The sequence below is a fragment of the Mus caroli genome, unplaced genomic scaffold (genome assembly GCF_978045245.1).
Source record: "Mus caroli unplaced genomic scaffold, Mus_caroli_1 scaffold_9, whole genome shotgun sequence".
Taxonomy (NCBI): Eukaryota; Metazoa; Chordata; class Mammalia; order Rodentia; family Muridae; genus Mus; species Mus caroli.
Genome location: NW_028227264.1, coordinates 75,427,933 through 75,450,233, shown reverse-complemented (window position 1 = coordinate 75,450,233; position 22,301 = coordinate 75,427,933). Strand labels below are relative to the sequence as shown.

Below are 22,301 nucleotides of genomic sequence, written 5' to 3'. Positions count from 1 at the left end.
AGGTAAGAATGTCGATTTTGTGCATTGTATATTGTAACCATGCAGTTTCTTTTTGGTTTTATAAGGGTTTGTCTCTTGTGCTTCAAGAGACGTTAGACCTTTGAACAGCGTTGGGGGCTGTTAAAGCATTTTGCACTATGGGATGGCCTTCGTGGGACTGGTGGAAGAAATGTATGGTTTAAAACTGAGATGTCTCTTGCGCTCATGTGTTGGGATGCTCATAGGAGGCTGGAGAGCCTTGAGGAGTCAGGGCCTGCCTGACAGGAGTTGGGTTCTTGGGGTGGACCCATGAAGGTTTTGGTCCCTGGTTCTGTCCCTTATTTCTCTGCTTCTGCATTTCAGCTTGTGACCAAGCCTCACGCTCTGACAGCCATGACTGTGCTTTCTCCTTCATGATGGGTTGCATCGGCCTCAAAACCCAACATCCAAGTAAACCTTTGTTTCTCACGGTGAGGCAAAAGTAACTTAACATAGATGGGCCAAGGGACAGGAGGTCAAGGTATCTGTGACTTCAAGTAGTGCTGTTTGCTGGGAATCTTAACTGAGCAGATCCCAGGGGAAGGTGATTGAGAAGGAGCACCCAGGCTGACTGGCACGCAGAGTGTGTGTGGAGAGGGTCTGCAGGTTAGGAGACTTCAGGAATAACCATGACTCATGGTGGCAGCTTCCTTTAGTGTCCTGTGCTGTGTCTTCTCTGTTTGGGGACAATGGGACCCTCCTATGCTTCCTTGGGGCCAAGTTCTCCTAGCATAAAACTGGGCATCTCACAGTGAATGATGCAGGGGTATTTGGTACAGCTGTTGTGCTGTTCAGCAGTCATGCAGTCTAGTTTTAGAACATTCCATTATCCCCAAAAGAAAAGCCTGCATCATTGATGGTCCCAGGAAGCCACTAATCCTTGCCACCCTTGGATCTGTCTGTTGTAGATGACTACTTGGGTAGAATACTCCATGTGTGTTCTGAACTCTTGTATGGGTGGAGTCTGCGTGTACCCTTTTAGACAGGGCTTTTCATGAACATAGCGTCTCTCAGCCTGCCTGTGTAGTAAGTAAGCATCAGGCTAAGCTGGCTGGCTGGCGATCTGTTGTACTGCTCTCTTTACAAATGTGTTTTCTGGACTCCCTGTATCTGATTGGAGACCTTGGCCTCTTTGCAGCCCTGGTCTCTCCTAGGTTTCTTCTCCTCATGGCTCCTAAGCAGCAGTCTTTGGAGATCACGGTGAATGTCCCAAGGCACAAAGGCTGTAGGTGCCAAAGAGATGGAGGGTAGGTCTCTGTTCCCTGGGCTGGTGCCTCCTGCCATGCCCCTGTGAGAGAGAAACTGTTCCTAGTGGAAAAGGAGAAATCAGGACGATTGTCTGTCACACAAAGACCAGGTCTTAGGTGTATTCATTCACTGGTGTGTTTGTGCATCCATCCATCCATCATTCCACCCAGCCCCGAGGTTCACCAAACAGATGCAGGCTCCCCCTCTAGTTCCAAGCTCACACCTCCCACACCGGACACGTCATGTGACCCTTTCAGTCTGCAGGCCACACCCCTCAGGGATGGACAGTCCTAGGTGTTTCTTTGTCCCATAGTCAGGATGTTGCTTTCTTGTCTGGTCATCGTTCTCACTGTTAATGTCCCTTGGACCCATGGTCTTAGCTCCTTGGTATGGTATAGAATGGCCACCTTGGCACCAGTGACTACCCTGATACTAGACTTTTCTGCTTTTGAGGCTCCTGCCTCAGTGCTTGGGCCATTCCTGACACTTCGTTCCTTGGTTTCCCAGCATGCTCTTGGGTATTCGTGTGGGGATAAGAGTTGTGTCTATGTCTCAGGGTGTGGAGCCATGGTTCATGGCTAGGGTTACCCTCTAGTTCCCTCCTGTTTTCATTTTGTTTGCTGGGCTCTCCCCTGGGTCAGGGCTATAGTTCCTAGCCAGCTGAGGCCCCTAGTCCATGACTTAGCAGCACCCTTGTGGTTGATGACCGTTTTGAGGAGATTCATAGGCAGGAAGAGGGCCTTTCTTCTGCCTTGAACCTCAGCCATCTGTGTGTTTTGAGGGGCTCATTCAAAATGAATATTCTGGGCTTCTCCACCTGAGCCTAGACAGGCTGTTAAGGAGGGAGGTGGATTCTGGCCCACCCAGGGCAGGCTTGGGGTCCTTCTTGGTGACCTTGGGTCTAGTTACAAAGGCAGACAGAGAGCGTGGGTGGCTAGCTAAGTCTCTGGAAGCCCAGGAATGTGGGTCAGACTCTTCTCTGCCTGGGGTCCCAGGGTGGTAGCAAGTGTTTACTTTTATTCTTAGCAAAGAGCACAAAGTGAGGACTTTGAGGTCAGCTCTTAGATACTGGCTGCAACCCCACACCCTGGCCTCCATCAGTCAAGCACATGTCCAGACGGGCAGGCTTTGGTTAGGTGGGCAAGCCTGTCAAATCCATTGCAAAGGATAGAAACAATTTCTTTTTCTTTTTTTTTCTTTTGAACTTGTTATAAATACACATGTATTTTGTTAGGTCACAGGGCATAGGCAGTGCTGTACAGAGCTGGTACAGGCGTGGGGGCTGAATGCCACAGAGATAGACAGACAGAGACTGAGTCCACCCAGCAGGGCAGGCCAGACCAGGCAGCATTGTGGGGCCTGTAACACTTGGTTGGTGGGCAAGAGTTATCTGGGAGTCTGGTCCAGGACTGGTGGTCCCCAGACAACTTGGAAGATCCTTGGTCCAATCTGATGAGGTGTCCGGTGGTGCTACAGTGGCACCTGGATTCAGCTTATGTCATTCAGGGCCTTCCAGGTGAACTCAGGCAGTATGAAGGCAGTGCCGTGCATGTCTGAGTTACAGTATTTCAGCTGCATCTGCTCCACCTGGGCCTGTGTCAACTGCTGCACAGGCTCCCGGAAGTTGGTGCTCTGGGGTTTTTGCTACACAGCATGAAGCCGATCTGGCCTCTGAGATAGGTGGGAATTGGTACAGTAGGTGTAGCCCACCACAGGGAAGAGAGATTTGCAGAAGTGCCTCATCTCCTTGATGAGGTCCAGGTGCAGCCACTGGCACTCACCCTGGCAGCACAGGATGCCATCTTCCTTGAGCACTGTCTTCATGAGCTGGTAATAGGACTCCTTGAAGAAGCTCTCAGCAGGGCCCATGGTGTCTGAGGAGTCGGTGATGATGACGTTGAAGGCATCTTGGTTCTGTTTCATGAACTCAAAGCCATCGCCCACGTGGAGAGTCAGCTTTAAGCTGTAGAAGCCAACGGCCATGCCAGGTAGGAACTTCAATGACATCCTCATCGATTTCGCACTGGACCACCGACTCCACAGAGGGGTACTTCACCACTTCCCTGATGATCAGCACCTTATGCGGGTTGGGGTGGCTGCAGAGCGGCAGGTTGGCGATCATCTCCTGGTAGGAGAACTCGTCCCTCTCAGTACACTGGATGACGCCATCCAGAACCACCACGCCGCCGTAGGTTTTAGTGTGGAAGACAAGGATGTCTTGATACCGCGATCGGCGGTGGTGCAGCAGCTGATCCACTTGCAGCGACAGGGCCTGGCTGGGCCACAGGCTGCAGGTCTCTCAGAACCAGCCCTCGTGGATGGCGGCGGGCCAGGCGCTGCTGGGCCTTTGGGGCCAGGCTCCATAGCAGGCGGGCAGAGTGCTTTGCGGGCTCCAGAAACAATCTCTTGTAGAGAGCAAAACCCAAAGGATCCTTCCACATCTGGTTCATGGTCAGCCTTCAGTACCTGTCCACAGCGTGGGTCATTTAACTTCCAGGTGTGCCTGTCCATCTGGAGAATGGCCGGCAGGGGAGGGACATATTCTATTCATAGGGGCTTCTCTGCTCTGTAGGTTGGTCTGAGAAGAGCCTGACACAGAGCAGGGTGGGCTCCTTGCCCCTTCCACTATGGACTGATGGATAGATGGATGCCTTCACTGCGTTATGAGGACAACAGGGGAGGAGTTGTGACTCTTGCTGAGTCACCTATTAGAACAGGGACTAGGGAGGCAGCAGATACCAGGTGGTAGCAGTGAGAACCAGGAAGAAGCCAGACCAGGTCTGGCTCAGGAGGATCACTCTTGAGAAGATGGTGATGTTCTCAAGGCCCCTCAAACCCCGTGTGGTTCTCCTCAAGGCCTTGGACTTGGTGAGAAACGTGTGCTCACGGAGGCTTTGGGTATGCCTTTGATGCGGTTTAAGCCTGCTGCTCTAGAGGGCTTGAGCCATGAGTGTCCGTGGGGACAGAGCTGCTGCTTTCAGTCTCTAGGGCCATGGCAGAGACAGACACCAGCTGGTTCTACTTTGGGTGTTCTCGAGCTCATGGGAATGGAGAGGGCTGGTGTGGCCAGCAGGTGCTGTCCAGCCCAGGGTGTCAGTACTCTACCCATGAAGTCAGAGCCACATGGACATCTCTGTGGGCATCTGCCCACACAGGTGCCTCCCACCGTGCCTGCTGGCTTCCTTCACAGTGCTTTAGAGCAGACCCAGGTTGAAAGGCAGGGAAATAGAGCCCAGGAACAAAAAGCCCCGGGCCTCTTCCTGGCACCACCTCTAGGATCACTTGGCTGAGAGTTTTGGAGGATCCCAGCAGGGTGGTGCCAGCAGGTGATAGTTCTCCCCACAGGGTCTTGCTGAGGTGGGACTGGCCGAGGAGGTGGAACTCAGGAGAAGGTAACATTTCAGGTTGGCTGATCCCAGCCTTCATCTCGTCTGTGTCTGTTTTTTTGTTGTTTGTTTGTTTTTTTTTTGTTTTTTTTTTTTTTTTGTTTTTTGTTTGTTTTTTTTTTTTTGGTTTTTCGAGACAGGGTTTCTCTGTGTAGCCTTGGCTGTCCTGGAGCTCACTCTGTAGACCAGGCTGGCCTCGAACTCAGAAATCCGCCTGCCTCTGCCTCCCGAGTGCTGGGATTAAAGGCGTGCGCCACCACGCCCGGCTTGTTGTTTGTTTTTTGTTTATCGAGACAGGGTTTCTCTGTATAGCCCTGGCTGCCTTGGAACTCACTTTTGTAGACCAGGTTGGCCTCGAACTCAGAAATCCGCCTGATTCTGCCTCCCAAGTGCTTGGATTAAAGGCGTGTGCCACGGCTCTGTTTCTGTTTCTGATTTTGTTTTAAAATTACTTATTTGGGGCCGGAGAGATGGCTCAATGGTCAAGAGCACTGACTGCTCTTCCATAGGTCCTGAGTTCAATTCCCAGCAACCACAGGGTGACTCACAACCATCTGTAATGGGATCTGGCGCCCTCTTCTGGTGTGTCTAAAGAGAACGACAATGTACTCATCTACATAAATTGAATAAAAGAATTACTTATTTATTTTATGTATATACATATATTATAGCCATCTTCAGACGCACCAGAAGAGGGCGTCAGATCTCATTACAGATGGTTGTGAGCCACCATGTGGTTGCTGGGAATTGAATGCAGGATCTCTAACCACTCCTAACCACTGAGCCATCTCTCCAGTCCAACTTCCATGTCTTAAGGCCACTCGGTCCAAATAAGTTGCTGTTGGGTTTAAAGTGAATAAATACCAATGGGTGAGTGATAGTCTGGGGGTTGGTGAATCATTTGCAGATGGGGCATTCCTCACTTTGCCCCCTATGCACACACATTCTGCTGCTGCTGCTGCCTCTGGCCACACAGGCTTTGGAGAGAGCCATCATGTCCTTCCTTTTCCACATCTACACTTATTTCAATGTGAGTGACCCTTGTGTTCCAAATGCAAGGTCCTTCGATTTGCCTCTTCTCTGTTCTCGGACCCTAGAGGGCTGTCTGGGCCACATAGCTCAGGGAGTGGTCAAGACCTTGCAGGAAAAGAGCCAGTTTCTGTTTGGTTTATTGGCAGAGCCACCTTCTATCCTACCCTACCCTACCCTATCCTACCCTACCCTACCCTACCCTATTCTACCCTATCTAGCCTGCAGCTCATCTTTCAGGTGGGCACTACAGGATCCGGGCAGGCTGAGAAGCCTAAGGTCCTTTCCCCTGGACTTCTGTAGGCTGAGCTCAGAGGACCTCAAGGCGCCCGAGAAGCGGGAAAGACCCACACCTTCTGCCGAGATCTGTTTATGTTCCCCAGGACAGAAACCAAAGACAGAGAACACTAGTCCCCTGTAATCCCCTGTCCCCCCTCTTGACTCTATCTGGAAATGTCTATTGTGAGCAGAGAGGCCTCTGCCCCCTTCCCCACACTGACTGTGACAACCACTGATAAGCTCTGAAAGCCAGCTGTTCCCACAGATGACAGTCTTCTTTGAAACTCTGAAACCAGCCCAGCCAAAGAAAATAACAACAACCCTTCCCTTCCGAAAAGGGTCTGGGATCCCTTTAATGTCGAACTTTGTTTGACCTTGTCAGTATTGAGAAGGACAAGGGGTGGGGGGCACTGTTTGTTCAGATGGAGATAAAGGGACATTTTATTCTTTTTTTTTTTTTAAAAAGAGGAATAGCAGACGTCTTTTATTTTTATAGTTAGTATTCTTAGAAGATGTAAAAAGTCCAAGTCCAGGGGACCTGGGTTCGCCCTCCTGGGGACGCTCCCTTCTAGGACCACTGCTCAGGGAGAGGGGGCAGAGAGTTCAGCAGAGCACGCGGGACTCCAGTCTGCAGCCCAGCGTGAACTCTGACCATGTTCTCTTAACACCGACCACCAGCACCCCTTCTTCCATCCGGGGACCCCACTCTACCTGGTCTCCTGTGGCCTTTAAGCCTCAGTGTTTCTCTTTTGCAAATGTGCTGAGTCAGGCATAGATGCACCACCTTTGCAGAGGTAGCTGCCCTTTGTAGGCGGGGCTCTTCCAGCCTCTGTTGCGTATACTCTTCTATGGGTGGTAGGTTTGCAGGCGTGGGTTTGGAGGACCAGCCATTTGATGCCCATTCAGACTATTGCTCAGCTATGTCACAGCATCCTGGCCTCTCCCTGGAGCAGAGACTAGGCAACCATCATGGGTGAGCCTTGCAGGGCTGGGGTTGCCAATTTAGGAGAGTGACACCCAGCTCAGCTCGTGCTTGTCAAGTGAGGCGCAGGAGTTGGAGAGGCTTGGTGGGTTCTGCAAACAGGGGTGACATTACTGTCAAGGTAGTTTGTGGACTACCCAGGGCAGCCATGAAAATGCTACCCCCCAGGTCCCTCTTCTCCTCCTTTGAGCCCCTCTGGGCTACTGTCCCATCCTTGTCTGTTTGTCCTTCACACCAAAATAGCAACGCCTGGGTTAGACAGGGCAGTGCTTAGCCCTGCCCATCTGGGTCTGGTTGGAGGGGAGGAGCCTTTGCATGGGGGTCTGTGAGTCTCCTTGGGGGATGTCTTAGTTAGGGTTTTACTGCTGTGAATAGACCATTTAGTTGGTACTGGCTTACAGGTTCAGAGGTTCAGTCCATTACCATCAAGGCAGGAGCATGGCAGCATCCAGGCAGACATGGTACTGGAGGAGCTGAGAGTTCAACATCTTCATCTGAAGGCTGCTAGCAGAATACTGACTTCCAGACAGCTAGAATGACGGTATTCAAGCCCATGCCCACAGTGACACACCTACTCTAACAAGGTCACACCTTCTAATAGTGCCACTCCCTGGGATGAGTGTAGACAAACCCTCACAGGGGACCTCTCTAAGGCCAAATGATTTGTAGCCCTTGTGCACAATGTTTTTTAAGGGTATTTCAAAATCCTACCTAACAAAGTTCTCTCATGTCTTCTAACATCTTTTATGCAACCATCAATATCAGTGACAGTGGCCTTGGCAGTTCACGTCTTTAAGCTGTAAGGGTTACCTCTTTGTAAAGTGTGTGTGTGTGTGTGTGTGTGTGTGTGTGTGTGTGTGTGGTGTCAGGAAGGCCCTAGGAATAGGTGGGACACAGTAGACAAAGGCCTTACCTTTAATCTTTTTGGGGAACATGTTCTAGAGGTAGCCATCCCTGCCTTGGCTCCATTACAGGGTACATGTGATGGACTGTGATACCCCCATTTTCTGTGTCATCTGTAACTCCTTGAGACCACATTCTTTGTGATTTTGGAGCCCAGTATGGAATACATTCCCAGCCCCCTTATAGAGTGAAACAACTTTTTAATTTGGCTAAATAGGCTTTGTTGGGGCCTGCAGGCTGGGCCTAGCAAGGCATGGGCAGCTCACTGTCTTCACTGTGGGGGCTGTAGACCAGGAAGGCTGTGGAGCTGGGTGGACCTGTGGCCAGCAGCCAGGCAAGCAGAGGAAAATGTCTGTATTTCACCTCTGTTTTTTACAGCTTACAGTCATGTCTACCCTGAAGCATGGTGGGCCAAATCACCAGGGTACTGGAAGGGTGTGTATTTTGCATCTTACAGGCTAAGGAACGCACATTTTCGAAAATATGCCCCTTGGGCTTTGGTATTATGTGTAGGCAGCTTTTCCTTTGGCAAAGGGAAGGCGGGTTCCTGGGGTGGAACCCCAACCAAGGTCCTTTGATGGGCGCTGATCTCTGCATGCTTCGGAGGCCTCTGTGTGGGGCCAGCCCACAGCTCCCTCGATTCACGTGGGATGAAGCTGCCTGTCGCCGTCCAGTTCTTTCAGAGAACAGCTTGTTTGCCGAATGGCATTAACAGATTTGCCTGCAGCTGGGAGATGCTCCACGCTGACCTGCAATGATTTCCAGATGGAAACCCAAGGCTCCTCAGGGTGGGGTCTGGGGCTGGGGCGGCCCACAAAGTGCTTGTTCAAAGTATAAAGAGTGACGTGCTGGAAACCTTTATGGCTACATGGCATGGCCAAGACAGTTTTATTGTATTTTGCAGGATTATTTGTCAATAACTTGAGGGGTAGGACCAGACCTTCCCAAGATCAGAGAGAAGCTAGGGTCTAGAGTCCAGATACAAACAGGAAAGCCAAGAAACACTGAAATCTCATTTAAGATCTACGAGGGCCTCACACAAGGAAGACCTTACAGATGAGGCCTCAGAAGACAGCAGGGAAACAGGGACAGGCAGGGGTGGGGTGGTGGGGGCAGTGAGGGGTTGGGGCATGCACAGAAACTCTGGATTCCAGAGATAGGTCAAAGCTACAAAGGAGCTGTGGACCTCCACAGGTAAGACTGGGCTTCCTGAAGCTGCTCTAAGAAGCCAGCAAGAGTCCTTGGATTAAGACAAGTACCCAGCTGGAAGCAGGAAGTGTGTGCGACTGGCTACAGGAGTCAGGAAATGTAACAGGCAGGTTCCTGCTGGGAAAACCATTCTGGCTTTCCTAGACTCTGGAAGCCACTCACTCACCCCTGTAATTCCTTGGCTCCACTCTGAAGACTAGCATGGCGGGGAGCCCCTCAGGATGAACCCCCCTTCTCCCTAAGAGAGCCCCAGTGTTTAGGCTTCCAGGGTGAAGAGGTCTTTTACATCCACCTGTAGATTAATCGCTGCTGTGAGGCCCAGCAACCATAGCTTCTGAGGATGGCAGGCCTCTTGGGTATTTGTTCTCACAGAGGAAAAGACAAAACGGCTCATTTCTGACCCATATGACATAGCTATGGCTCGGACAGAGCAAATTTACCTAGTTGGGTGGGTGGGAGGCCTGGGTTCTTCTCCAGCATTGGTGTAGAGGGAAAATCCACTCCCCATGTGGAACATAGGGCAGAGTCGCGCTGTTCTGTGCCTTGCTGTCCAGTTTCTGGGCTCCCCACCCTTCACCCCAGGACCCCACTCATGGGGTTTGCATTACATGCAAAGGGAAGTGCTTGCTACCCACCAGGAGACGGTACATAATACATCATCATCTGTTTGTGGCTGTATGGTGCTGGGCCAGGTGAAAGACCCACAACGTGAGGACTCCCTCACGTTCTGACTCAGGAGAGGCGACACCCCAAAATCACCCACAAGAAACGATCTTGCTGCAACTGCAAGAGGATTTTTATTCGAGAGCGTTCTCGGGCCCATGGTCATACACCACGCAGGGGTAGAGGACCATGGCGCCCCGAGTAGCTGAGTAAGGGGGTATTTAAAGGAAGAAACCACAATTCATGGAGGTGGGGAGGGCGTTGTTGGAAAATACCAAAAATACCAGTTAAGAGTCACAAGGAAGTATAAAGTCACAAGTGTCAGGTTATCTCTCAAGACAGTTTCTAAGAGCCCCTAACAATCTAAGAGCCCCTAAAGATAGCACATTTGCATTGCAGGTTCCAGTAATGGTCAGGGTGTCATTCTTTGAATTGAACCCAGGAAGCAGGTGGGTGGAGGAAGGAATGTCGCTATCTGTTTTATGACCAGTACCTGGAGCACTAAGCCACAAAGGCTACACTCCCAAGCCTGGGCCCAAAAGCCTCGAATTTTGTTTTTACTTTGCTATACTTTTTTAATACTTCTTCATTCCCCCCTTTTTTTTTTTTTAATAGTTCTAATCTTAGAACTAGACACTATCTTTTCCCTGACATAGTTGATCCTTTAGGGCATGGTACTGTTATCTCAAAACTAAAAGCCACACTGCATTAATTCTTGTTTTAATAAAGGTGACTTGTCTATTTAACACACATGGACCTATAATTAAAAGCAGAAGCAAAATCAAAAGGGGTCTCATAAAGGTAGAAAGTAGGGTGGTCAAGAGTACAAGATAAGGGCCTTTCCACCCGAGTCTCAAGGTTTTCTGCGTGGAGATGTCTAGCAGGTCTTCTGGAGCAGGCCTTCTGGAGCTGCTTTTTCGCTCGCTGTCTCACTCACTGGAGCACCTTGAGCCTAGAGAACAAAGGCTGGGAAAGCAGCATGTCAGCACTATGTACAGAGGCTATTTTTACCAGTGGAGGGGGCCCCCTGTAGAGTAATTTATAAGGGGGTCAGTCTAAACTGTCCAGGGGTGTTTCTAACTCTGAAGAGCAAAGGGTAGGAGAGCTATCCAATCATTAGCGCCAGTCTCCGCTGTCAATTTGGTAAGGGTCTCTTAATGGTTCTATTTATTCTCTCTACCTGTCCTGAGCTTTGGGGCCTGCATGTACAATGTAACTTTTAACTAATCTCTAATATCTTGGCCAGTCCCTGATTTACCTGGGCAACAAAGGCAGGTCCATTACCTTGGGAAGATTTCTTTTAGGATCTTTAGTCCTGGTAGGAAAAGCTTCTATCTATCTTGAAACGGTGTCTATAAACACTAACAAGTACTTGTTGCAATATCTAGCTGGCTTAATTTCTGTAAATTCTACCTCGTCATAGCACAGGCCTTGCATCTTTTGGCTATTTCTTCTGTCAAGTCAGAGAGTCCTGTAACATAGCAGTCAAAGGACCTAACCACACCTTTTAATTTCTTGGCCCCCAGGCGAGTCAAATACTGTCCATAACTTGATAGTGCTCAGGGGTGTATCTAAAGCTGGTCTCTCTGATGTCATAATAATCTTTAGGCTCCTTGACTGCCAGGATCATTGCTCCTTGAGTCACCTGTTTGGCAGTTAGATCTGCTATCTGATTTTCTTTAGCCACAGCATCTTAGGTCTTTCTCTGCAGATGTCAACAGCCCTCTTTGTCTGTATATTGCTCCGTACAGTGGCAAAAGCATACCTGCTGTCAGTGTAGACTTTTCTTTTGCCATTTATGGACCTTGTCTCAAAGTCACAAGTTCAGCTTTCTGGGCCGACGTCTCTTCAGGGAGGCTGCTGGCCTAGATCACTTGCTTTCTGTCCACCACCATACTGCTGTCCCCGCCTTCTGCTTACCTTTAACCTCGAGGCTACTGTCATCAGTGTACCAGCTCGAACCCTCAGGCCAAGGCTGATCTGATCCTTCAGATCATTTCAAGTACCAGTTTCTCAGCACAGTGATGAGTAGGTGCAGTCTCACGCAGTGGGACAGCAGGTGGAACGAAGCGAAGGTCACTCGTTCAGTCACAGGAGCGTTGGTAGTCATCCATCAGTCAGGGGGCTTTTGGATAATGCTTTCAAGAGCGTGGGATGCCATTACAGCTAGTTACTGTCCCAGAGTGAGCTTATCAGCATCCTTGACAAGCAGATTATGGCAGCAATAGCTTTCAGGCAAGAAAATCACCCACTGGCAACAGGGTGTAACTTCTTGGATAGGTAAGCCACTGGCCTTTTTCAAAGTCCCAAAGTCTGAGCAAGAACTCCTCTGGCGACCCCTGATCTCTCTTCCACATAAAGAGTGAAAGGCTTGGTTAGGTCAGGCAAAGGCTGGCCATCAAGAGGGCCTTTTTAATTTTTTAAAGGCTTTCTGGCAATCCGGGATCCACAAAACACCTCCCCTTTCTTGGTTAGGGGGTACAACAAGGCAGCTAAGGTCGCCAACCCAGGTGTCTAGAGTCTGTAGAAGCCAGCAGTACCCAAGAATTTTCTTACTTGCCTTGGTGTAGTTAGCCACTACTTCCCGTCTCGAAGGGTGTCTCTCAAATAAGTAACTTCAGTTTGACACAGCTGAGCCTTTTTAGCTGAGGCTCGGTCTTCAGTTGCCCAGGTTTCCTGTCTAGATCCTGTCTTTTTCTTTCTCTCCTATCACTGTGGCCAAGATTCTAGTCAAATTTTTCTCTTGTCTATGATCCCTCCTGTTTTCTCTTTCTTCTGCCTCCCGCCTCTCTCTCTCTCACACACACACTTTCTCTGCCTCTTTCACTAGATTGCCTAACTGTCTCCCTCTTTTCTCTGAAGCTTCTTTCTGATATCGGGGGCCAACTGCCTTATGAAGGCCAGCCAGGCCACTGAGGCCTTCTGGGCTTCCGAGGTAAGATTAAAGGGAGTGAACTGCCTGAAGGCTTCCATAAGTCTTTCAAGGAACATTGAGGGAGGTTCGATCGGCCCCTGCATTACCTCTTACCTTAGCCAAATTAGTGGGCCCATCTTGAGGCACCTTGGAGACCAGAGCCTGGCGTTAGATTTTCAAGCTCTCCTTACCTTCAGCCATGTCGCAGTCGCAACTGGGGCGAGTCAAAAGGAATCCCATGTCGATCTCATTTTGTAGCTGTGTAGACCTCCGTTGGCTTCCGGGCCATTTTTCTAGCTTCTAACAGAATTCTCTCTCGCTCTTCGGTTGTTAAGAGCATCTGCAACAGCTGTTGATAATCATCTCAAGTAGGCTGATGAGAAAACATAAGGAACTCTACCAACCCTGTGAGGCTTTGGGGATCCTGAGAAAGGGGGTGGTTAATTTTCCAGTTATAAATACCAACAGAGGAAAATGACCAGTACTGAAGGGTTTAAAGTTTGGGCGGGTCCACCAGAGTCCGCCTGGACTCTGTGCTCTGCAGTTCCATGTACCCGCAGCGGTCCGCCTCTCGACACCCCGAGGGGTTTAGGGTTCCCTTGGCAGCTGGGGTTGAGGCTGTGGATAAGGGGAAGGTTGTGGACTAGGCCACTCAGGAGGCTTCATAGGGAGCCGAATTGGCTGGTGGCTGCGATTTGGGAGAAACCTTTAATTTCTCTTGTAGTTTTTTCTTTAAAAATGAACTCCAAAAACATTACTTGCTACAAATTTTGGTGGCCTGTTCCTGCACACAAACACAAGAAGGTGTAGCTGCCAATATTTCAAAAAGACACTACCCTAAATCTTATCTTTTATAAATCGGATTTCTAGGATAAGAATTACATAGAATATTACTCAATTTAGGCGTATCTTTAGAGACCTGTTCCCATGGATTGTCTCATGCTGCATGTTGTAGTTCTAAATTACTCTAACCCAGAGTTACCAGTTTTAAGTCAACTTTTTGTTACCAATGTTACAAATTTTTAATCATAACTAATAACTTATGAGCCACTAATCTATAACCAAGACATATAAAAACATATTTATACTTTTGAAACTATTTAGAAACAAAAAAAAAATGAAATGGCCGCATACATTTGCTCATTTAAACCAACCAAAATTCTTAATTTTTCTAGCTGTAATTTCAAGAGAGGAGCACCTTGTCACCTGATGAATCTAATTATCACAAACACAGAGATTTTTGTAGAACTTGAGAAGCTGCTGGTCCCTATAAGAGCAGCATTTATAATCAGCTCCTAGCAGGACTTCTCTAGCCACACTAGATTCCTAACTACAGGTGCAGGGCTCCAAAGACCAATTAATACTGTTTATTTTATTTTATTTTTTACCAAATTATCTCCAGATAGTCGGAGAGTACTGCTTTTCTCAAAACCCATTCTCTCACATCTCAGGTGTAAACTATCTCTAGTCAGGGTATAAAGCACCTGTGAGAATTACCTTTGCTTTTCTAGATTTTCACATAGCTCTAAACACACAAAAACACATAAAACAGAAACCAACAGATCCAGACACATTCGACCCTTTCTTGTCCTCTACAAGCAGGCAAGAGAATTAGACGATTTTGGAGGGGGAAGCTTCCGCTTCAACAGAACTCGGTCCCTCTGACCGATCCGGAGACGGCCAGGCGTCCCTGGCTCTCCTTACCTCCCAGGGCGTCCCCCAGGGCCACAGCCTGTGGTCCTCCTAGCACGTCTGCCGACCACAGTCCTCCGGTCCTTACGGCCCAAAAGGACAGCTGCAAATACCGACCGCGCGCGCATTTCAGACCCCATCACCCCATCGTCTACAAACACCAGCATCCATTTCTACCTAGACGACCAAAACCAGAGAAGCACACTTGTTCCTCACTCTGCCAGGTGTAAAACCAAGGCACGAGGTGGGACTCGAACCCACGATCTCGCAACCCGAAAACCAAGACACAAATTTCACTCTGCCAGGTGTAAAACCAAGGCACGAGGTGGGACTCGAACCCACAATCTCGCAACCCGAAAACCAAGACACAAATTTCACTCTGCCAGGTGTAAAACCAAGGCACGAGGTGGGACTCGAACCCACAATCTCGCAACCCGAAAACCAAGACACAAATTTAATAAACTCAGATGGATCCGAACTCAGACTTCGCCATGCTTCAGAAACATAGGACAAGACACAAACAACCCAACACAACAAGCACATGTTCCAATGTTCGTTTCAGAAAACAGACACTCAAAACAGAGACACCGGCCGGCACACACACAAGAGGGGATCCCCATACCTCCAAGTCGGTTCTCGGGTGTGAGGGGTGGTCGCGTTTCCCGGCCAACGCACCAAATGAAAGACCCACAACGTGAGGACTCCCTCACGTTCTGACTCAGGAGAGGCGACACCCCAAAATCACCCACAAGAAACGATCTTGCTGCAACTGCAAGAGGATTTTTATTCGAGAGCGTTCTCGGGCCCATGGTCATACACCACGCAGGGGTAGAGGACCATGGCGCCCCGAGTAGCTGAGTAAGGGGGTATTTAAAGGAAGAAACCACAATTCATGGAGGTGGGGAGGGCGTTGTTGGAAAATACCAAAAATACCAGTTAAGAGTCACAAGGAAGTATAAAGTCACAAGTGTCAGGTTATCTCTCAAGACAGTTTCTAAGAGCCCCTAACAATCTAAGAGCCCCTAAAGATAGCACATTTGCATTGCAGGTTCCAGTAATGGTCAGGGTGTCATTCTTTGAATTGAACCCAGGAAGCAGGTGGGTGGAGGAAGGAATGTCGCTATCTGTTTTATGACCAGTACCTGGAGCACTAAGCCACAAAGGCTACACTCCCAAGCCTGGGCCCAAAAGCCTCGAATTTTGTTTTTACTTTGCTATACTTTTTTAATACTTCTTCACAGGCAAGCACCTAGTGATGCAGTCAGAGAGGAGGCTTAGAGGCTGCTGGTGGGACTGGAGCTGCCCACATAAGGGTGGCCTGACACCTCTGTAAAACAGGGCACCGTAGGGGACAGGCTCCATTTACGCCTATTGGCTCCTCCTGTGTGTTTGTGTTTGTGTGTGTGTGCTTGCGTATGTAAGTAAGAGCAAAGGTGTGGTCAGAGGTGCCATGTGCCGATTGTGGGCTGAGAAGTTTTTCTCTCGCTCAGAGTTACTGTATATAAATTTCATTCCTGATATAGTATCTATCATACCACAAAGAGCGCCTTAGAAGAGCTTGCAAGTGGCTAAGGAAACTGGGTCTATGGCTCCCTCTAGTGGCTAAGGAAGCTGGATCTATGGCTCCCTCTGGTGGCCAGCGCCTCGTCTGAGACCATGTCCTGACAGTCTTAGCTGCCGGACAAGTACAGGCCTTAGCAGAATCAGAGTGTTTTCCTGGAGTGCCTGCCTTGGTGGACACACGGAGGCTGGCACACTCCAGGATGCCAGAGCCTGACTTTGAAGGGATCTCAGCAGTTACTCACCTTAGCAGCTCAGCTTTAAGTCCTGTCCGGTGAATCATGGCCCGAATGAATCATGGCCCGCGTGAATCAGTATCCTCTGTAGTGTGGGTGAAAGTCGGAGAAAGGCTCTGGGAAACGTTTGAGTGAGAACCTGGGCCACTCACCCGTTTCTTTCCCCATGTCATCAGTAGCCCAGAGTTGGTGGGAAGCTGATCTGGGGTGCCACCTGGCTTCCAGGCTGCAGGAGATGGATAGGGGGTGGGGGTGGGGGTAGTCCAGCCCTGCTGCACTGCTTGTTTTTTTGGCATCTCTACTCTTCCCTAATTGCATTCCATGGATTCTGGGTAGAATTTATTGTGTTACTTGACCACGTGCCACCTGGTGAGACAGCTGGGGAAGAGCCAGGAAGCCAGCTGCCAGGTGTGGCTTGGCGGGCCACAGGTGGGTTTCTGAGCTGCCATTGGGAGGAAGTGGATCAGGCTGGGGTCCAGAGCTGACAGAAGCTAGGGACCTTTGTCTCTCCCAATCCCCTGCTGCTGTGACCTCAGTGACATACTCAACTGGACTTGGGAGTCATCTTAAATTTTTCAAAGAATCTGATGGCAGGGTAGGAAATGAGAATAGACTGTTGGCCATGGGCCCGGGCACAGCGTGGCACCTCACTGTGGGGGGAAGGCTAGCCTTTCTTCCAGCCATGCAAAAACAGCAATGGGCCCCCAGGGCGCAGATTCTCAAGGATCTCCACCCGAATTCTGGCCATGGGAATTTCCACCACCAGCTGTTGCCCGATGAAGGCAGAATTCTTCACCACAGATCCCAGACCTCCTGTGGTTGTTCACTTTCTAGCAAAGAGTTAGTGCCATCATATTCATTCTCTCTCTCTCTCTCTCTCTCTCTCTCTCTCTCTCTCTCTCTCTCTCTCTCCCCCCACCTGATCCTTAAGCAGGCTTTCTCTGGGGAACTCTGAGGAGGGTGATATGTAGATCCAGGCTGAGCATAGCTAGCCTCTGTTGAGTGAGTAGTGCTTCTTTTCTTTTCTTTTCTTTTCTTTTCTTTTCTTTTCTTTTCTTTTCTTTTCTTTTCTTTTCTTTTCTTTCTTTTTTGGTTTTTCGAGACAGGGTTTCTCTGTATAGCCCTGGCTGTCCTGGAACTCACTTTGTAGACCAGGCTGGCCTCGAACTCAGAAATCCGCCTGCCTCTGCCTCCCGAGTGCTGGGATTAAAGGCGTGCGCCACCATGCCCAGCCAGTGTTTTTTTTTTTTTTTTTTTTCTATCCCACATGGGCAGCCCTTGGCAGCAGCCCTGGGAGGGTACAGGTTTCTTCTAGAGGAGATGCTGTGGGCTCTTAAGGGCCAAGTAGCTCTCAGGCTTGTGGGGAGAGGTCTTGAGACTCCCTGGGGCCAGTTTGGCGATCTCAGAAGACAGAGGGGACCAGAGATAGAATCCTGGGCTATACTGACACACTGCAATACCAGAGCTGTAAGGGACTGCTGGGGAAAGGGAAGAGACTAGAGAGAGAAGGCTGGAGAATGAGAAATGCCTCGGACCTGATGCTCTGGCATGGGTCTCCTAAATGATTGGCAGTGTGCAGATAGTCTCAAGCAGCCACGGAAGTGTCCTTTAATGATTTGGTGACAGCGAAGTTCTCTATAGTCCCTCCCTACTCTTCCTGGCTCCGTTCTTGGCAGTGTGTTCTCTCTTTCCCTACAACTGAAGGAAGACAGGGAAAGCTTGCTGAGGTTCCAGTTTGGGCTTCCTGGATATTCTTCTGTTGGTTCCCTATTTCTGCTCATGCTGCTTCAGTAGCTTGGTTTGGTTTCTTTCTTTCTCCTTCTCCTCCTCCTTCCTCTTCTTCTTCCTCCTTCTTTCTCCTTCTCCTCCTCTTCCTCCTTCTTCTTCCTTCTTTTTATTCTTAAGACAAGGTTTTTCGTTGTAGCCCTGGCTGTCCTAGAACTCACACTGTAGACCAGGTTGGCCTCAAACTCACCAAGATTCGCCTGCTCCTGCTTCCCGAGCGCTGGGATTAAAGGTGTTACGACACCACTTGCCCTGCTTATTTGGTAGTTTTCTTTTTTTTTTTTTTTTTAAAGATTTATTTATTTATTACATGTAAGTACACTGTAGCTGTCTTCAGACACTCCAGAAGAGGGCGCCAGATCTCGTTACGGATGGTTGTGAGCCACCATGTGGTGGCTGGGATTAGAACTCTGGACCTTCGGAAGAGCAGTCGGGTGCTCTTACCCACTGAGCCATCTCGCCAGCCCCTTTGGTAGTTTTCTAACAGAACATTCTGAGAAATAAAACATGTGGTAGCCTCTGTTTACGGCTCTAGGCTGTGGGGCCTCGGATCTAGGTGAGGTGCTGAGGCTGGGCTCCCTGTTGCTTAATGAGCAGCCCTCCTGGGGTTCCTGGGATGGTGGCCAAAGCCCAGGGAGTCCAAGGGCCTGCACTTCATGGAGCGGAAAGGCTTGTGGACTGCACAGCTAGGCACAGCCTGACACCTGGCTCCTCCTTGCCCAGGGTCCCTTGTGAGTTGAGGTCACAGGTCGCAGTCACATGAATTAGCAATGACCACATGCCAGCCTGGGCTGCCTCCAGCAGAGGCCACTGTAACCCTGGGAGTTCCGCCCTTTCTTCCTGCCCCCACTGTTCCTGGGTGGCTCTGGGAGTTTCTGGGGCCTAATAGAAAATCCCACATCCTAGGTAGCTACAAACAAGACCTCAGGCCTCATCCTGGCTGCCCCAGGGTCTCTTGGGGATGTGATTACGTCACCATAACTTCTGTTTCTGTTCTCCAGTGGTGTCCTCTTGGGTGAGCCTGTATCTCTCTCTTCTGTCCCTTAAAGTAATGATTGAGAAATCCAGGTTCAACCTGATTGTCCAGAGGGCCTTGTCATGGGATCGTTGACTGATTACATTTGTAAAATTTCCGTTGACCGTATGGGGCTGTCCACAGGTCCTGGGTAAGACAAGGGTACTTAGCTTCTACAACATCCTTAACACTTCGTCTCTCCGATGAGACCTAGATCCCTCAAGGGTGATCAGCTCCAGCCCCAAATTTGTCTTTGTTCTTCTATGCCTGGCATATAAGTCAACAGACCCAAAGGTGACAGGTTCGCTTATCTAGTTACCATGAGCCTGGAGGTCCTAGTCATGGAAGACTCCAAGGGGAGGTTTCGGTGAGCATAGGAGGCTCCTACCACAGATATAGTGGAGGAAGAGTCCCCCATGTGTCCTCCCAAGAGAGTTGGTGCGATAGAGAGGGGCTGGAAACATTAGAGCCTTAGGGACTCCCTTGCAGCACCTGACTGGTTCCCATATTCCTTATCCACTTTTGGATCTCCTACGGTGTCTTAGTTAGGGTTTTACTGCTATGAACAGACACCATGACCAAGGCAACTCTTACAAGAACTTTTTTTGTTGTTTTGTTTTTTTTGTTTTTTGTTTTTTGAGACAGAGTTTCTCTGTGTAGCCCTGGCTGTCCTGGAACTCACTCTGTAGACCAGGCTGGCCTTGAACTCAGAAATTTACCTGCCTCTGCCTCCCAAGTGCTGGGATTAAAGGCATGTGCCAACACGCCCAGCATTTACAAGAACATTTAATTGGAGCTGGCTTACAGGTTCAGAGGTTCAGTCCGTTATCATCAAGGCAGGAACATGGCACCATCCAGGCAGGCATGGTACAGGAGGAGCTGGGAGTTCTACATCTTCATCTGAAGGCTGCTAGCAGAGGACTGACTTTCAGGCAGACTAGGGTATTAAAGCCCACACCCACAGCAACACGCCCACTTCAACAAGGCCACACCCACTCCAACAAGGCCACACCTCCTAATAGTGCCACTCCCTGGGTGAGATCTGGATTCAGAGGGGACAGATGAGAGAAGAGGAGCCACCCAGGGTAGAGGCCAAGCCTTGTAGGATGCTACCCACCACTGTCCTCAGGAAAGCCCAGCATTGTCCCCAGAGGATTGTGACCAGTTGGCCAATCAGTGCAGCTTTGCATGGTCAGGCTTTGTTTCTGGCTACCTGGAGGAGCAGCCTGGGTATGCATACTGCCAGGCATGATTGACCACGCCCACCTGGAGACCGAACGAGATATATATGAAAAAGGCCCCCCTCCCCCTTTCTGTACCTGACTTCTCCCTGATCTTAAAGTCTGCTTGTGAGCTACATCCTTGTGATTACAAAGAAGTCATGAGGCTGTGTATTTTCTGGCTGCGTCAGTTGAGTTGTCACAGACCGCAGTTGCCCTTCTGACCTCCAGTATATCCTCACCTGAGCTCTTTAGCCTGGCTAGCTCAGCCTATTCCTCTGTGGTGATAGGGTTCCCACACTGTGCTGGTGTGTTCCCCCAATAGATATACTTGGGTATATCCCAGGTACTGGGGGAGGGGCGGTAATCTTGAACTAGAAAGGGCCCAAGATGGGTGTGGGTATGTGAGGGACTGTGGCTCCTGTTGCTGACTGTGCCTGCCACCAATATCACTGTCCTGATTCATAGGGGCCTCACTCTGCCCTGACCAGGAGCAAGCCAGGCGTCTGGGTAGGCTTGCTGACAATGGCCTTGACATGTAGCCACAGGCTGTGGGTTCCTACTCCCACTGTGTGCATACATTGGAAGAGACACTTGTCCTATGTCAAGAGATACTCATAGTTCCAGGTCAGATCCAGTTTTTTTTTTTTTTAGAAGCAACAGCATATATGCTTAGCATAATCTTGCAGGTCCCCAGGCCTCAGAGAATAGTGATTTTTTTTTCCCCCAAGACAAGGTTTCTCTGTGTAGCCCTGGCTGTCCTGGAACTCACTCTGTAGACCAGGCTGGCCTTGAACTCAGAAATCCGCCTGCCTCTGCCTCCCAAGTGCTGGGATTAAAGGCGTGCGCCACCACCGCCCGGCCCGAGAGTGGTGATTTTTATTCAGTTAACCCTCCAGATAGCTGAGTGGCCTAAGTAGGCCCAGGCCCTTGTGGGGTCACAAAGACATGAACAAATTTACAAGAGAATGTGTGTCCTGACCCCAGGGTATGTCTGACCCCATAGCCCCACTGGGGCCCCACTAACCCAATTATGGCAGTCCCTCCCCACCTCCCCACCCTTGGGAACCTAGCACTGTAAATGTGCTGCCCAGCCTTCCGTGAATGGATCCAGTTAATAAACAACTGTTAAATCCTTACAGGCCAAATGAGGCGTTCGCTAACCGAGGCTACCTAGCTCCTCAGAGGCAAAGGCGCCATTTACCGTCTGCGAACCACAACCACTGAGGATCCCCATCCTGGGCAGGAGGCCTCAGGCCTAGGCCTCTGCTCTATCCTGTGTGTTCTCCTAGGTGCTCACAGGTCTTGGAAGCAAGGACGGAGCTGTGCTTACACATGGGTATGAGTCGTGGCCTGTGAGAGCAGTTGCTGTCCCGTGTGAAGGCTGAGACGACTATGTCCAGTCACATATTAATTTCCTGGGTCAAGAGTCTGGGCTTGAAGGAAAACTCAGGCTCGCTGTGTGCGGCCACCGCGAGGGGGACAGTTAGTTGCAAGCAGCAGGGACAGCACACTTGGTGCGGATATAACCCTGGCATCCCATAGACCCGAGGTTCCTACGAAGGTAATGCTGTTCCTGCCTATGAAGATGGACTCCCCTCCCAAGCTGGTTGGATACCAATGTCCGGCAGGTGCCTGGCCCCTGCATCAGGGGACTACACCGTGTGCTGTCCCTCAGCTGGGAACATTCATTCCCAGGGCCACCACCATGTACTGGGCCCTGATGCTCACCTTTCAGCCACCGTTCTGAATTTTGCAGTGAGCTTCAAGGCCATGAGATCGAGACTATCCACTGTGCTGTAGACCCAAAGAGCCAGGAGAGGCGTGCTGGCGAAAGGAGGAAGGAGACCGTCCTTGAGGCGGGAGGAGTTAAGAGGGCAGAGCTGTCCCCACTGTTGTCATGTCTGCATGATAGTGGGCGGGCGGGTCCAATCCTAGCAGCTATGTCTGAAGCTGAGTGCTGGGGTCCCAAGCTGTGCTTTCAGGGTGGGGGTGGGGGGAGGGGAACTGCAGCGCCTATAGTAGCAGTTGGGAAGCATATTAACTGTGACGCTAAGGACATTCATAATTTAGGGAAATTGTGAATATAAACCCCCGTTTAGAAAAATCAAGACTGAGCAGTTACAAGAGAAATCCTCATTAAAGATCAAACGCATGCCGTT

The 22,301-nt window shown here is 49.9% G+C and overlaps 1 protein-coding gene and 1 pseudogene across 2 annotated transcripts in view; one reads left to right on the top strand and one right to left on the bottom strand.

Annotated features, from left to right (window-relative positions):
• Positions 1-22,301, top strand: part of Col18a1 (collagen type XVIII alpha 1 chain) — a 122,836-nt gene that overhangs the window by 26,358 nt on the left and 74,177 nt on the right. The window lies entirely within an intron of this gene.
• Positions 2,755-3,630, bottom strand: LOC110303720 (spermidine synthase pseudogene; annotated as a pseudogene).